Below are 12467 nucleotides of genomic sequence, written 5' to 3'. Positions count from 1 at the left end.
CCTCTCCCACCTCCCCTGCTTGTGCTCTCTCTGACAAATAAAATCTTAAAAAAAACTTATCATCAGGATTGCAAGATTAAAATTTATCATCTACAGGTTGCATGTAGATAATAGAAATGGTATAATCTGATATTTTAATGTTACATTTAGAATATTTTGTATTGGGAATGTGACTGTCAGTCAATATGTAGAACGTCATGATTAATGTGAAGGTTAACACTAAATCTGGAGAAATGCTAGGCAGTAATAAAAAAGTGAGAACAGAAAATTAAACCTTTTTTTTTTCCCAGAGGAAATAGCATTTTTTTTTCTATTTTTTATTTATTTTTTATTTTCAGCATAACAGTATTCATTATTTTTTCACCACACCCAGTACTCCATGCAATTCGTGCCCTCTATAATACCCACCACCTGGTACCCCAACCTCCCACCCCCCACCACTTCAATCCCCTCAGATTGTTTTTTAGAGTCATTAGTCTCTCATGGTTCATCTCCCCTTCCAATTTCCCCCAACTCCCTTCTCCTCTCTATCTCCCCATGTCCTCCATGCTATTTGTTATGCTCCACAAATAAGTGAAACTATATGATAATTGACTCTCTCTGCTTGACTTATTTTACTCAGCATAATCTCTTCCAGTCCCGTCCATATTGCTACAAAAGTTGGGTATTCATCCTTTCTGATGGAGGCATAATACTCCATAGTGTATATGGACCACATCTTCCTTATCCATTCGTCCATTGAAGGGCATCTTGGTTCTTTCCACAGTGGCGACCATGGCCATTGCTGCCATAAACATTGGGGTACAGATGGCCCTTCTTTTCATCACATCTGTATCTTTGGGGTAAATACCCAGTAGTGCAATGGCAGGGTCATAGGGAAGTTCTATTTTTAATTTCTTGAGGAATCTGCACACTGTTCTCCAAAGAGGCTGCACCAACTTGCATTCCCAGCAACAGTGGAAGAGGGTTCCCCTTTCTCCACATCCCCTCCAACACCCATTTTTAATGGATTAGCATTGCAGTTCAATAAATCAGGGCAAACCAAGGCAATAGCCACATGTCCTGCAAAATGGAGGATGTAAAAATTCACCCACAATCAATTGACCACATTCTTTCTCTTTCATATTTATACCTACTCAGTGTCAGTGTGTTCTAGCCAGAGACCACTGGGAACATATCTATAGTTGAACAAATTCTTTTCAATGGGCATTGCAGGGGGGGAGACCACACATTATGGAGAATCACGGAGTGCCTCACAGTAAAGGATATTATGGAAGACATTATGGGATGTGTGCGTTGGCTCAGTAAATTGGGGACAGGTTCAAGGAAATAGGGATTCACCTCGATTGTGTGCTATCGGGGGCAGTGGTAGTTCTATGAGTAACTTCATAAATCTTATTTAGAGGGAAGACTACTATAATTGAGGCTAATCCTTTCATTAGTAGAGATGCAGTGGTCACTTAATACTAGCCAGGAGAGGGGGATGTTTGGTGTTGTCAACCATAAAAATAGAAGTTATTTTGTTAGGGAAATGAGTTTATTTGGGAGTAGCAGAGGAATGGCAATTCTGGACAAGCAAACTATGGCAAGCCATAAGCAAGTATGAAGAGACAAGGGGAAATTCCGCTTTCATTAGGTGTAGGTCAAAATTGGGGAGGGTTGTTTTGAACAGAAGCTCATAGGAGAGGTACCAGAGTTTGAGGATGTGATGGTTTCTCATTGGTTACAGGTACATTATTAATAGCTGGGGCAGAGAGGGGTCTTCCTTCTTTTTTCTTAAGAACAAGAAATAAAATACTTCCTATTTCCTGCTAATTATGCCAGCTGCAATGAATGGTAACATACATCAATTCCCCCTTCAGGGCTTCCTCAATTCAATTCTAAGTGAGGTTTTCTCTATTCATTTTCACATTATTTTGTAGTATGCCAATTAAAGGACTACAAATTTTACATATAATGGCTTATTTAATCCTCAAAACATGAACATCATGGTAACTGTTATGAGTGTTAACCAGAAAACTAAAATAGAGATGTTAATTTATTTTCCTAGGAAAATATGTGGCTGGATTTTGAATCTAAGCAGTTTGACCTCCAAAGCTCATGTTAAGTATCATTGTGTGATACTGCTCTTTCAAAATGTTAAATTCTTCTTTAGCTTAGATCTGTGCAATCTTGCAGATTCTTTCCTAATGTCCAGAGAGATGTGTCATTTCCTTTTCCATCCACAAGAGTGGGTTTTCAAATCTGGATGCCCTTTTGTAATCACTTGGGAAATTAAAAAAATAAAAACTGATGCCCACCCCCAAGCCAACTGAAATAGAATCTGTGGGGGTATTGCCTTTATGTGGGCAGCTTTTAAAAGCTTTCTAGGTGGTTCTGATGCACAGTGAAGGTTGAAAACTCTAATATGTGCAAATTTAAGAATAAGGAATAAAGATTAAGTAGTGCAAATGAACCTTATAACATAAATATTTGTTTGTTCATAACTTCTCCCCTATAAGTGACTTGCTTTGTTTGGCTCTAAACTTTTTTATATTCACAAACTGGGTGACTTATACAAGAGTATGAAAACTATTCAAAACATTTCTTTTATAAATTTGGCATGGGAGGTATTTTTTCTATTTCTTTTGAAGTCAAAGATACTGGTTGAAACGGAGTCCTGAAGAGGCTCTTTCTTTTTTTTTTTTTTTTTTTTTTTCTGTCTTTCTTTCTTTCTTAGAAAATGGTGCAATTGAATCTTTATTTACAAGACACTACAAGGTTTGTTTTTTTGTTTTGTTCTATTTTTAAAGAAAAGGGTGAAAAAATAGAGAAAAGGATGGGATGAAGAGGTTTCTTCTAATCTTTTATTTACATGGATGATCTTGTATTATACCTGAGCTTTTACATACTTAAGCAGAATGCAGTCAACATTTTGTCATTAATTATAATATTTACTATATGATTACTTTGTAGATTCTGTTCTGGAATTTATAACCTTTCAATTTTCCAGGAGGTTTTATAATGAATACTGCTTAATAATATATATTATATACAGTTGACCCTTGAACAACATGGTTTTGAACTGGGAAGGTCCACTTATATGTGGATTTTTTTAATAGTACAGTACTGTAACTGTATTTTCTCTTCCTTGTGATTCTCTTAATAACATTTTCTTTTTTCTAGCTTATGTTATTGTAAGAATACCATATATAATACTTATAACATACAAAATATGTGTTAATTGACTGGCTATGTTTTCAGTAAGGCTTCTAGTCAACAGGAGGCTATTAGTAGTTAAGTTTTGGAGGAGGAGTCAAAAGTTCTACACAAGTTTTTCAGCATACAGGAGTTGGTGCCCCAAACCCCACATTGTTTAAGGGTCAACTATATATGTCTGTATCTCTCTTCCCATTTGTCTCTCTCTTTCCCTATCTTACTATAGTATATTAAATTGATTTTTAAGTGTAAACTAACCTTATATTCCTGGCACAAATTTAAGTTTGTCATGGTAGCTAATCTTTTTTTAATACCATGCTTGATTAGTTTACTAATATTTTAATTTTTGCTTTAGTTTACATAAGTGATGACTTGTAATTATTCTCTGTACTTTTTAGGTTTTTTTTTTTTGTTCTTGTTCTAGTTTTATGCAACCCTCAACAATTACTTGTAGGCTATTTCTTCATTGTAGGCTTTGAAAGACTTTCTAGAAAAGTGAAATTGCTTGTATCTTAAATTTTGTAGAATTTACTAGTAAGATTATCTGGACCTCTTATTTCTTTAGTGGGATGACTTTTAATAATCTAATTAATTTTTTAATTGTTATAAGATCATTCTTATTTTCTTTTTTCCCTCCCTGTTCCCATTCATATTTTCTATTTCCCATTGAGTGAGATTTTGTAACACATGACAGTAATGAATTTCATCTAAATTCTGAAAATATTAGCATAATATTTTTCATTAGTTTATTGTATCTGTTTTGTCATATGTAACTACTGTGATTATTTTCTTTTGATTTCTTATACTTTATTTATTTAGTAAAAATTTTATTTATTAATTTGACAGAAAGAGAGAGAGAGAGAACATAAGCACAGGGAGTGGGAGACAGAGAAGCTGGCTTTCTGAGAGCAGGGAGCCAGGTGTGGGGCTCGATCCCAGAACCCTGGGATCATGACCTGAGTGGAAGGCAGACGCTTAACAACTAAGCCACCCAGGCACTTCTACTTCTTGTTTTTTAAATTGGTCTTTATCTGTAGTGATTAATAACCTTAGCACACAAGACTCTTTATTTTCTTTCTAGTTTAATGAGGCACTTATATGGAAGTTCTACCAAATATTATATACATTACCTCAATCTCATGTGGCTGATCTTCTAATTGCCATTTTTGGTTGATCTTATAATTATTTAGAGTTCAAATATTTTCATAATTTAACTACCTTTAGAAACATGATTTCTGCATTAGAGTATGTATTACTTGGCATTTCCAAAGCACTTTAAAATAATTAAAAATGTACTATGTTATCTGTTCTGAATGTGGGCACAAAAATCCTCAAAATGCTAGCAAACAGAATCCTGCAACATTCTAAGAGGATTAAAAAATTACTAGATGAGATTCATCCCAGGAGTGTAATACTGGTTTAACATAGGAATTCTGGGGTGCCTTGGTGGCTCAGTTGGTTAAGCCTCCAACTCTTGGCTTTGGCTCTGGTCATGATTGCAGGGTCCTGAGATCAAACCCTGCATTGGGCTTAATGCTCAGCAGGGAGTCTGCTGGAGATTCTTTCCCTCTACCTCTGCCCTTTACCCTGCTCTCTCTCTCTCAAATAAGTAAATAAATCACTGAGAAGTAGTGGGAATTCCAATCAATGCAATACTCCATATTAATAGGATAAAAAGGAAAATAAAAGAGACCATCTCAAAGGACACAGCAACAATGAAAATTTATATCTAGCAAGAGACTTATGCCAAGAATATATAAAAACACAACTCAAAAATAAAGCAACAATTAATGGAAGTAAAAATAAAAAAAGGAGATAAATTATCAACGAGCACATGAAGAGACAATATAATATTAGTCATTAGGTAAGTGCAAAAGAAAAATACAATGAACTAGCACTTGATACCAACTTGGATAACTAAAATTTTTTTAAAAAGTGAAGAAATATTGCAGTTATTGGGAAAGATTTATAGAAACTGGAACCTTCTACATTGCTAGAGAGATTGTAAATGGTACACCCACTTTGGAAAACAGTTTAATGTTAAACAGTTTGACATTTCTCAAAATGTTAAAAGAATAGATTAATGATATAATTCAGCAATTCCACTCATTGGTTTATACTCAAAATATTTGAAAATACATATATTCTCACAAAAATTCTTAAATAAATGTTAATAGCAACATTATTCACAATAGTCAAAACATGAAGCAACCCAAATGCCAATAAACTGATAAATAGATAAATGAAATGTGGTTTATAGTATCACAAAATGGAATGTTGCTCATCTATAAAAGGAAGCGAAGCCCTAATACATGCTGTGGCATTGATGAAATTTGAAAACATTATGCTTAATAAACAAAGCCATAACACGAAAGGGCACATATTTTGATTCCATGTCTGTAACATGTTTAGAATAGGCAAGTCCATAGTGACCTAAAGTAGTTTAGTTATTTTCCAGTGGATGAGAGAAGAGGGAAATGGGAATGACAGCTATTGGGTATGGGGTTTCTTTATGTGTTGGAAAAAATTTTCTAAAATCAAGTAGTGGTGATGGTCACACAGCTCTGTAAATATATTAAATAATAATGAATTATACAGTTGAATTGGATAAAATGTATATGAGTTATATATCAATAAATCTGTTATAAAAATGTACTGTTTTAGGGGCGCCTGGGTGGCTCAGTGGGTTAAAGCCTCTGCCTTAGGCTCAGGTCATGGTCCCAGAGTCCTGGGATCGAGCCCCGCATTGGGCTCTCTGCTCAGCGGGGAGCCTGCTTCCTCCTCTTTCTCTCTGCCTGCCTCTCTGCCTACTTGTAATCTCTGCCTGTCAAATAAATAAATAAAATCTTTAAAAAAAATGTACTGTTTTAATCATCTAAAATAATTTAAGTAATTATGATATTCATAAAAATAGTATGTGCACTTATTCCTTTAATGCATAAAATGATTCAGTTTTATGTTTAGCTGTCATATCTTCAATTCATAATACTATTTAGGACTATTTTAATATTTCTGAATATTTGAAGCAGTATATAAATAGGTAAGAATATAACTTATAAATCAAAATTTTATAAAGTTTTAGAACATCCCTGAATTTTCTGTTTCCTGACAAATGAGAACTAGATTAGTTTACTCATTCTCTCTCTAAAACAACCCTAGACCAACACTTCTCAGATGGTAACATGAATATAAATCTCCTGGAGATTTTGCTAAACTTTTTATGTTTCAGTAGGTTTTAAGTAGGGCCTGAAATTCTGTGTTCATAACAAGCTTCCAGTTGATAAAGGTGCCGCTGATTCTCATAGCACACTTTGGGTAGCAAAATCTTGGAGTATAGAAGAGCGTAGCCTCGATTAAAGCAATTAACAAAAAAGCAGAGAAAATCCTTGATATACCTAAGGCTGTGGTGAACTGGTTGGGGCTTGGCAGCGGCCTTCTTTCTGTATGAATGACAGGCTGGAGGCACGGGATCAGATCAGAGAAGGGAGGTTTTTACTTCTTAACACTATTCTGGAGGATTATTGCCATGCTCCTCTCACAGAGAGCCATGTTTGAACAGCAACAATTCATGCCAGCTGCTGTTGAAGAAATAATAACAAAAGAGTTCCAAAGTTGTGATGGGTTAAACAGAAATAGGTAACTTTGATTTTCCTCTCAGGGAGGTAGAGGACTAGAAAGACCTTTTGTTCCCACTCTTAAAATTATAGCAAAAGCATAAACAAAATAACAGCAAAAACCATATAAATAACAAATTCCCAAATGTGTTAAGTTCCCCTAGGAAGATAAGGCAACAAAGTATCCTGAAGTCCAAGGAGAACTAGGTGCTTTCAGGAAGAAATGGGGTAATAGCAATTGTCTGCTTGTGGTAGAGACAGCTAGACATTGATCGTGGTGAGTCAGGGTGGTGGTGAATTGGTAGAAACCAAGTATACACTAGTGAGAGAGCTTGAGATCCCTAGAGGCTACAGCAATAAGGAATGTCTGCATCCTTTTACAGGTTTTTACTCCACAGACTTCACTGTTTGCTCACAGATGACTGGAGAGTGAGTCTGTATGAGAATGTACCCTTCATAGTATAGATCTAGGGGAGGGGCAAACAATTTGTCTGCCTTCTCTATTACCACATGTGAGGAGAAGGACCACACATACAGTCATCTTTAGAGCTCTGATGAAAACTCATTGCAGCTTAAAAAAGAAACTGGAAAATAATAATAAAAACAACAACACAAACCACCTCTACCCCTGAGAAATAGGCCGGAATAATATATAACAGTCAAGTAGGAAATCCCAAAGCAACCATGAAAAATCTCTTACAATTAGTATAGAGTTTGTCCTGGTTGTAGAATGGATACAAAATCAGTATTTAAAAGGGGCGCCTGGATGGCTAAGTGGGTTAAAGCCTCTGTCTTCAGCTCAGGTCATGATCTCAGGGTCGTGGGATCTAGTCCCGCATTGGGCTCTCTGCTCAGCAGGGAGCTTGCTTTCCCTTCTCTCTCTCTCTGCCTACTTGTAATCTCTCTGTGTGTGTCAAATAATTAAATAAAATCTTAAAAAAAATCAGTATTTAAAAAAATTCTGTTTTATAATGGCAGTAAACAATTGGAATATATAATTAAAATATATAATTTATCATAGCAACTTAGAATAAAATGCTTAAGTATGAACCCAACAAAATATGTGCAGGATATACATACTGAGCATTATGAAACACTGAAGAAAGAAATCAAAGAGAACCAAGTAAATAGAGAAATATACCATGCACGTAGAAGTGGAAGACATAAGAGTAAGATATTTTATTGTCAATATTGCCAAATTGATGTATAGATTCAATATAACCCTAGTAAAAAATCCTCTTTCTTTTTTTTTTTTTTTTTTTTTTGTTGACTCTACAATACAAATGGGAATTTGGGGGGTGATGAAACTTCTCTGGAAGGAAGTGTGATAAATACATGAAAAGGTACCTCTCAAAGTCCTGGAAGCATACAACACAGAATGAGTGTTAGTGCATATATATTTTTTAATCAGCTAAGACATGGAAGTAATTCAGGATGGAATGCGGGCTGTGACAAATGAATCTAACTGCATTGCCGGTGTTTGACAACCTCACTGAATATAATGGACAGGAAGGGTGCTACCTAAATTATCTTGTAAAAACAATCATGACTGCATATGGTAGACCTAAAGACAAAAGGATTGGTGCATGCACATGTTACTCTAGTTTCTTGCCAGGGTATGGGTTTGCAATAATGAAATTGCTTTAGATGTATACTAAGGTTGAACAAATAAGTAAATATGTTGTAGGTAATGAGAACCAGTTTTTTCTGTACTGAAGAGCTAAGTTAGAAATAAGGAAAGTGGGTAGGTCATAATATGTCCTGTGGTGCTGGATTGCAGTTGGTGGAGTTGGAAGTAAACGCGTAAGACTTACTGTTATATTGTTATCTATCTATCAGCTTCTAGTTAGGAGGTTTTTCATTAGTTGTTTTCCTGTTGTGGATGTGATCCTCTACAAGATGATAAACACGTTTAGGGGAATTTCTGTCTCTTTAATGATACAAGATGACATTGGGATGTTTAGAGATCATAGTCCAACAAATACTGTCTGATTCACTATCAACATGAAAGCCTAGTAAATTGCCTTTTTTAGACTAAAGTTAGAATTGCTTACAGTTCTTATTGGCTACAAAACTGAGACCTTTGCTTTTATTAAAAGCCAGAGGTGGCACATATACATTAAGAGAAGCACATTTAGGTTATAAACATCCAGCCCACCAGAAATGTGCATTTTGAACTCATTACTTTGATTGTATCACATCATATATCAGATATAGTTATTTACAGGTTTTTACCAGCAAAAAGTACTTCGAAATATACAGTCCAAAATGTTGTTTGCTATGTATTAGTTGAAAATTTCTAGGGATCTTTGTTTGCTAGGCTGATTTTGCAATATTAGGCTGTAGAGATTCTATAGAATTTTCAATGTTGTAGCATCTCAGATGAATAAATACCAGGTACTGTTTTTGTGAAGTATCTAGGATGTCTGTGGTTCCAGAGAAATTAGTCTTCCAGTACCAGATGTAAAGCAATCTTTTTTATTTTTTATTTTTAGAGAGAGCATGGAGGAGAGAGTGTGCCCGTGAGCACATGTGAGCAGGTGGTGAAGGGTAGGAATAGGGGCACAGGGAGAGAGAGAGAATCTCTCAAGCAGGCCACACCCAGCGTGGAGCCCAACATGGGGCTGAATCTCACAGCCTGAGATCATGATCTGAGGCAAAATCAAGAGTTGCATGCTTAACTGACTGAGTCGCCCAGGCGCCCTAGATGTAAAGCAGTCTTGATTTGTGAAGTTAATATACATATCATGAACATCTCCTGTCATAGTTTCTTGTTTACAGAAAATGAGAGCCATTTGAGGGGATTTATGCAGATCACCAATTTTACCCTTGTTTTCAGATAAGACATCATATCAGACCTTTAAGAATTTAGGCTCTTTTGGAAAGTTTTGTTGTTTTTTCTTTCTGGTTTTGATTTCTTTTTAAGTTTTTATTTTAATTCCAGTTAACATACACTGTTATAGTTTCAGGTATACAGCGTAGCAATTCAGCACTTCCATACATTACCAAGTATGCATCACAGGTGCTCTCCTTAATCCCCATCACCTATTTACCTTAACCCCTGCCCCCCCACTGCCAACAACCACCAATTTGTTCTCTGTGATCAAGAATCTGCCTATTGATTTGTCTCTTATTTTCCCCTTTGCACATTCATTTCTCAGATTCCACGTATTAGTGAATTTGCAAGTACCCATCCCTCTCTGACTGACCTATTTTGTTCAGCCTCATACTCTGCATCTCCATCCACACTGTTGCAAATGACAAAATTTCATTCTTTTTTCATGGCTGAATAAAATTCCATTGTGTATATATACCACATCTTCTGTATCCATTCATCAATGGATGGACACTTGGGCTGCTTCCTTATTTTGCCTATTGCATGTATTGCTGCTATACATGTGGGGGTACACGTGTCCCTTTGGATTAGTGCTTTTGTATTCTTTGGGTAAATGCCCAGTAATGCAAATTCTGGATCTTAGGGTAGTTCTATTTTTAACTTTTTGAGGAAACTCTACTGTTTTCCACAGTGGCTGCACCAGTTTGCATTCCCACCATCAGTGCAAGAGCATTCCTTTTTTTCCACATCATTGGCCAAAACTGTTTCTTGTGTTAGTGATTTTAGCCATTCTGACAGTTATGTATTATTGTAGTTTTGATTTGCATTTCCCTGATGGGGAGCGATGATGAACATCTTTTAAATGTGTCTGTTGGTCATCCATATGTCTTCTTTGGATAAATATCTATTCATGCCTCTGCCTTTTGGGTGTTGAGTTTTGTAAGTTCTTTGTATATTTTGGATACTAACCTTTTATCAGATATGTCATTTGAAAATATCTTCTTCCATGAAGTAGGTTGCTTTTGGTTTTATTGATAATTTCCTTTGTTGTGCAGAAGCTTTTTATTTTGATGTAGTTCCAGTAGTTTATTTTGGCTTTTGTTTCCTTTGCCTCAGGAGACATATCTAGAAAGAAATTGCTGTGGTCAGTGTCAAAGAGGTTACTGCCTGCGTTCTCTTCTAGGATTTTTGTGGCTTCAGGTCTCACATGTAGGTCTTCAATCCATTTTGAATTTGTTTTTATGTATGGAGTAAGAAAGTCATCCAGTTTCCTTCTTTTGCATGTTGCTAACCAGTTTTCCAATACCATAATTGGATGTTATTTCCTTCTTTGTCCAAGATTAACTGACCAAGTAGTTACGGGTTTATTTCTGGGTTTTCTGTTCTGTTCCATTGATTTGTGTGTCTCTCTTTGTGCCAGTACCATACTGTGTTGGTAATTGCAACTTTGTAATATAACTTAAAGTTCAGAATTGTGATGCCTTCAGGTTTGCTTTTCTTTTTCAAGATTACTTTAGTTATTTGGGTCTTTTGTGGTTTTATTTAGGATTGCTTGTTCTACTCTGGAAAATGCTGTTGGTATTTTGATACGGATTGCATTAAATGTATAGGTTGCTTTGGCTAGTATAGACATTTTAACCACATTTGTTCTTCCAGTCCTTGAGCATGGAATGTCTTTCCATTTCTTTGTGTCATCTTAGATTTCTTTCATCAGTGTTTTATAGTTTTCAGAGGAGAAGTCTTTTACCTCTTTGGACTCATTTATTCTTGGGTAGTTTATTTTTGGTGCAATTATAAATCAGACTGATGCCTTAATTTTTCTGTCTACTACTTCATTATTGGTTTATAGAAATGCAACAGATTTCTTTAGATTGAATATGTATCCTACAAATTTACTGAATTCATTTATCAGTTCTAGCAGGTTTTTTTGGTAGAGTCTTTTGGGTTTTCTATATATAGTATCATGACATCTGCAAGGATAATTTTGCTTCTTTTTTACCGATTCCTTTTTATTTCTTTTTGTTTTCTGATTGCTACGGCTAGGACTTCCAGTACTATGTTAAGTAGAAGTGGTGAGAGTGGATATCATTGTCTTATTCCTCATCTTTGGGGGAAAAGCTCTCCTTTTTTCCCCATTAAGGATCATGTTAGCTCTAGGTTTTTCATAGATGGCCTTTATTATGTTGGTGTATGTTTCCTCTAAGCCTACCTTGTTGAGGGTTTTCATCATGAATGGATGTTGTACTTTGTCAGATGCTTTTTCTGCATCTATTGAAAGGATCATATGGTTCTTAGCCTTTCACTTATTGATGTGACCTATCACATTGATTGATTTGAGAATACTGAACCATAGGGCACCTGGGTGGTTCAGTGGGTCAAAGCCTCTGCCTTTGGCTCAGGTCATGGTCTCAGGGTCCTGGGATTGAGCCCCACATCGGGCTCTCTGCTCAGCAGGGAGAGTGCTTCCCCCTCTCTCTGTCTGCCCCTCTGCCTACTTGTGATCTATCTCCCTCTCTCTCTCTCTCTCTCTCTGTCAAATAAATAAATAAATAACATCTTTAAGAAAAAAAAATACTCGGGGCGCCTGGGTGGCTCAGTGGGTTAAGCCGCTGCCTTCGGCTCAGGTCATGGTCTCAGGGTCCTGGGATCGAGTCCCGCATCGGGCTCTCTGCTCAGCGGGGAGCCTGCTTCCTCCTCTCTCTCTGCCTGCCTCTCTGCCTGCTTGTGATTTCTCTCTGTCAAATAAATAAATAAAATCTTTAAAAAAAGAAAAAAAAAAAAAAAAAGAAAAAAAAATACTGAACCACCCTTGGAACCCA

General features: G+C 36.0%; 1 protein-coding gene across 1 annotated transcript in view; it reads left to right on the top strand.

Annotated features, from left to right (window-relative positions):
- CFAP47 (cilia and flagella associated protein 47) overlaps positions 1–12467 on the top strand; it is a 531154-nt gene that overhangs the window by 225017 nt on the left and 293670 nt on the right. The window lies entirely within an intron of this gene.

The sequence above is a fragment of the Mustela nigripes genome, chromosome X (genome assembly GCF_022355385.1).
Source record: "Mustela nigripes isolate SB6536 chromosome X, MUSNIG.SB6536, whole genome shotgun sequence".
Taxonomy (NCBI): Eukaryota; Metazoa; Chordata; class Mammalia; order Carnivora; family Mustelidae; genus Mustela; species Mustela nigripes.
This window is presented reverse-complemented; position numbering and strand designations above follow the sequence as displayed.